This window comes from Euleptes europaea, chromosome 18 (genome assembly GCF_029931775.1).
Source record: "Euleptes europaea isolate rEulEur1 chromosome 18, rEulEur1.hap1, whole genome shotgun sequence".
Classification (NCBI taxonomy): domain Eukaryota; kingdom Metazoa; phylum Chordata; class Lepidosauria; order Squamata; family Sphaerodactylidae; genus Euleptes; species Euleptes europaea.
Window position 1 is genome coordinate 35643831 of NC_079329.1, and position 5316 is coordinate 35649146.

Sequence of the window (5316 nt, forward strand, 5' to 3'; positions counted from 1 at the left end):
GTCCCTGTGCTCCTAGGGTTGCCAGCCTCCAGGGTACTAGCTGGAGATCTCTTGCTAGTACAACTGAGCTCCAGCTGATAGAGATCAGTTCCCCTGGAGAGAATGGCCACTTTGGCAATTGGACTGTATGGCACTGGAGTCCCACCCCTCTCCAAACCCCACCCTCATCAGGCTTCGCCCCAAAAATCTCCAGGTATTTCCCAACCTGGAGCTGGCAACCCTGTGTGCTCCCCAGGCTCCATCCCCTAATCTACAGGAATTTCCCAACCTGGAGCTGTCAGCTCTACCACTCATCCCCCACTGGTGGCTGGGGAGGGGGACCTGGCAACTCTAGGCCATTTTATGCTTGGTTTGAGAACTTTTGCTTTTCTTCCACCTCCATTTGTGCATCTCCAGCCATTTAGCACCACCACCAGGCTCTTTCAGCTCCCTAAGCAATTCTGCCCCCAGCTTCAAACCACCTTGTCTGCCAGGCACGAGCTCTTTGCTCCCACACACCTCCTGGAGCATCTTAGGGCCTACACATGATGCATGGCTCCGGGTCTGGCAAGCAGGAAGTATGCTGGAAGTTCACAGGTGAAAGTCATCCTTAGGTGCATGGAGGCCAGTTCAGTTCACAACCTGAAACAGCCTTGAGCCAGCGTGGTGTAGTAGTTAAGAGCGGTAGACTCTAATCTGGTGAACCGGGTTGGTTTCCCTACTCCTCCACATGAAGCCTGCTGGGTGGCCTTGGGCTAGTCATAGTTCTCATAGAGCGCTCTCAACCTCACCTACCTCACATGGTGTCCGTTGTGGGGAGGGGAAGGTAAGCCAGTTTGATTATCCTTTGAAAACGTAGAGAAAATCAGCATATAAAAAACAACTCTTCTTGTTGAGGAACCACGATTGGTCAAACAAATACAAATATAAAAACCTTTAATAGCATAAACACGATTTGTCCTGTTGGGGAGGCTGCATGTACTGATGGGGGTGTGCCTCAGTTTCTTTTTTGTGGTGCTGTTTGGAAAACAGTGTCTATGTGTGTGTGTGTGGGGAGCTCTTAAATTTCAGCTGTGAACTTCCAATGCATGTCTGGACTGACCGGACCTGGGCATAGACATGCCGACTATCATGCAATTAGGGCCCTCAGGATACTGGGCAATCCTGCTGTAATTTGATAACGGTGACATCTGTACCACCTTATTTGGAGGCAGGGGGAGGGAGATCAAGTTTATTCTAGCTCAAGTTAATTCTAATTCATTTAAATATATGTTAGCAGCATTAGAGTCCACTGCTAGACTAGGAACTTGGCTAATTCATGTCAACTTGTTGCAGTGCTGAATTGTGGCTTATTTTCTTTTTTACATGGCTGCTGTCTGGATGTTGATGGTTGTGCTGTTTTGTGAAGGAGTTTTATGCACTTAGGTATTTGTTAATTACTCTTCTATGTCACTTCAGGTGCTTGGAATGGGCCTTGTGTTCCCAAAATAAGTAAATTCTCTATGTTAATTATGTGTATGTAAAGTGCTGTCAAGTAGCAGCCGACTTATGGCGACCCCTTTTTGGGGTTTTCATGGCAAGAGACTAACAGGTGGTTTGCCAGTGCCTTCCTCTGCACAGCAACCCTGGTATTCCTTGGTGGTCTCCCATCCAAATACTAACCAGGGCTGACCCTGCTTAGCTTCTGAGATCTGACAAGATCAGGCTAGCCTGGGCCATCCAGGTCAGGGCATGTTAATTATACAGTCCTTCAAATATCTGTTAGTATAAACCTACTGCTCAATTACTGGCTGGATGACCTTTAGTTCTAATAGTTTTTTAAAAGGAGGGACTAATTTTTCTCTATTCAATTGTCTTTTCATAAATCTCTATCATATCTAACCACCCAGTTTTTTCTTAACTTAAAAACCTGCCTTCTTACGCTCTCCCCCAATGGAACACACTCACACGAACACATACATGAAGCTGCCTTATACTGAATCAGACCCTCAGTCCATCAAAGTCAGTATTGTCTACTCAAGACTGGCAGCGGCTCTCCAGGGTCTCAGGTAGAGGTCTTTCACATCACCTACTTGCCTAGTCCTTTTAACAGGAGATGCCAGGGGTTGAACCTGGGACCTTCTGTATGCCAAGCAGATGCCCTACCACTGAGCCACAGCCCCTCCCAAAGATACCGGCAGAGGTGGGATTCGAACCCATGCCCCCAAAGAGACTGGAGCCTTAATCTAGTGCCTTAGACCACTCGACCACCCTACCAGATTCCTCCTCTAAAGTTATTCTACGATCTGATTGTATGGTCTTGGGTACCCTCAACACTGGATTGGGCTCCCAGTTCTCCTTTTTCTCTTATACTGCTGAGATTAGAAGAAGAAGAGTTGGTTTTTATATGCCGACTTTCTCTACCATTTAAGGGAGACTCAAACCGGCTTACAATCACCTTCCTTTCTCCTCCCCGCAACAGACACCCTGTGAGGTAGGTGGGGGTGAGAGAGCTCTATTAGAGGTGTAACTTGCCCAAGGGCACCCAGCTGGCTTCATGGGTAGGAGTGGGGAAACAAATCCAGTTCACCAGAATAGCCTCCGCTGCTCATGTGGAGGAGTGGGAAAACAAACCCGGTTCTCCAGATCAGAGTCCACCGCTCTTAATCACTATACCACACTGGCTCCCTTTTGAGGTGGAGGCATAGGATGGTCAGAGTTGTATTTTGTGGACGCAGTGTGGAATTGTAATGGCATGGTTGTGCTTTGTTTATTTTTAGTTCCTTTCTTAAGAATTCCTATTTTCCATTAACTTATATTGGCAGAGCTGCCCTGAGGGGTGCGTGTGTGGGGGGAGCAACTGGCAGTTTGAGCTTGGCTTCTATGAAAGGAAGGAGGCCCTCTGCATCATCTCCTGTGCGAACTGTTCACCCTGGCCCTACCTCATGGTTCACCAGAATTCTTGGTATTTTCTCTTTTTAAAAGAAGCCGAAAATGGCATGAATATGAGATGACGTCAATGCTCAAAACCCCCAAACAAAAGCCATTTCATATGCCCAAAATAAGACAACGCAGTGTGCAAGCTTTCAGGTTCTCCAGATCTCTTCATCAGGCTGGATGATTAAAAAAAACAAGGGAAAGGGAGAAAAAGATCTTTTTGGTCAGTGGTCTTAAGCCCCCTTTGTCAGTATTCTGTGCCTGAAATATCACACACACCCCCTTTAAAACATCCAACTTGATGAACAGTTCTGGAGAACTCACAACCATGAACACTGCTGAATTGTGCTATGGAACAATGCGGCTATCTACATTTAAAAAAAATCTCAACATGTAATTGCAGGAATAGGGGCTTGTCTCCAAGTAGGTTGCATGTGTGTGGAATGCAAGAGATGCCAATGTAAGTGACTGTAAAGCATCAGTATGCACACAGAGGAAGGTGCTGAGTTGTTTTCTGTTGCTCTGGAAGGTTGGACCAGAACCAACAGGTTGAAATTAAATCAAAAGGGTTTCCGTATAGACATTAGGAAGAAATTTCTAACAGAGCTGTTCCTCAGTGGAACAGGCTTCCTCTGGAGGTGGTAAACACTCCTTCCCTGGAGGTTTTAAAGCAGAGGCTAGATGGCCATCTGTCAGCAATGCTGATGCTATGACCTTAGGCAGTTCATGAGAGGGAGGACATCTTGGCCGTCTTCTGTGCATGGAGTAGGGGTGTTGGGGAGAGGTAGTTTGGAATTTCCTGCATTGTGCTGGGGGTTGGACTAGATGACCCTGGTGGTCCCTTCCAACTCTATGATTCTATAGTCCGGAACAGGTTAAACTAATGATTTCTGCTCATTTGGCCAAACAGATGCTGGGCTGTAAAATATATCCTTGAGAGGTTGGGAAGGGGGGCCTGCTTGTCGGCTAATCCTGCACCCCAACTACAAGGCAGTCAGAACCCATCTCAGTAAGGGGGAAATCTGTCTTTATGGCTGGCAGGCAGTAACAGAGATAAGAGTGGTCAGGCAAGTTTATGATTTGCCCAAGCCATGTAGCCCAGGTTACAGAGTTTGGTTTCTGTGGCAAAGCAGGTGAGTTGTCACTCAAAGAGCTCCAGACCTGCAGCAAATCTCTCATTACCTACCCCTCATTTTCTTCTTTCCTTCCTAACTTTGCAATGCAATAGAAAAGAGCAAGAGTCCAGGAGCACTTTAAAGACTAACAAAATTTCTGGCAGGGGATGAGCTTTTGTGAGCCACAACTCATTTCTTCAGATACTTGCAATGCAATTTTAATAAATACTTCACTGGCAAACCGTTGAGGCTTTAGTAGTAACCGGTCTCTGAGGTCCACTCTCTGTGCCTCGCTGCAGGAATAAACGGGAGGGGGGAGCCCTCTTGCTCCCAGGACAAGGAGAAGTTACACGCAATAATTCTCTTCTGTGATTCCTGCCTCCAGGAATTCTCCCATGGGTGTCCCCGGCTTTCTACCCACACGGATGGGTCTTTGTAAGCAACAGGATTCCCCACATCAATGTGACTGCAAGAGTGGGTTTTTTGGGTCTCTTCCAGGTAGGACACGATGCTCATGGCGAGCAATAAACTTCCCCTTTGCAAACAGCTGCAGGGCATGGGGGGGGGGGGAAGCACAGAAGGAGAAAAAAGAACAAGTTAAGAACAGTGAGGCTCCCCCTCCCCTTTTCTGGCTGCCTGCGGGGTTTGACGGCAGCCATGAAAGGGCCCATTCTCTAGCCATCCCTCCATGTTCCAAGAATTTCCTCCCCAGGGTTCAGTCTCTCAAACCAACAGCTCCCTCTGCCAAGGCCCTCTTTCCACCCCCTGGTATCTGAGAGAAAGCGACACCAATCCAGCCATTGAGCCCTGATCACAACAGGCGGCAAAGCAAGTCCTGGCCAAGGGCGGCGAGCTGCCGAAGTCTGCTGCATGTTGCTTATTTCGATTGGGAGTTGTGACTTGTAAAACAATCAAGACTTTGCCATGATCTTAGCCTGTGTCAGCTAATCTTTGTTGGCAAGGATTTAGAAGAGTGCGACGCATACAAAGAGAACAATCTAGTCTAGTTAGATTCTTCCACTGTGGCTCCCAATGCTTTTGACAGGTCAGGCCTAACTACAGTTCCCGAGTCCAGCATAGATCTGAGCAGATGTGTGCTGAAAGTTCCTGGTTGACATTTGGATTCTCAGACGAACATAAGAACCTAAGAAAAGAAGAGTTTTATATGCCGACTTTCTCTACAACTTAAGGAAGAATCAAACCGGCTTACAGTCACCTTCCCTTTCCCACAACAGACACCCTGTGAGGTAGGTGGGGCTGAGAGAGCTGTGACTAGCCCAAGGTCACCCAGCTGGCTTCATGTGGA

At 47.4% G+C, this 5316-nt stretch overlaps 1 non-coding gene across 1 annotated transcript; it reads right to left on the reverse strand.

The window, feature by feature from the left end:
* Window positions 1-2153: 2153 nt before the first annotated feature.
* On the reverse strand, window positions 2154-2235 carry TRNAL-AAG (transfer RNA leucine (anticodon AAG)). Its single transcript has one exon. It is a non-coding gene; the product is annotated as a tRNA-Leu (tRNA).
* Between the last annotated feature and the right edge of the window lie 3081 nt (window positions 2236-5316).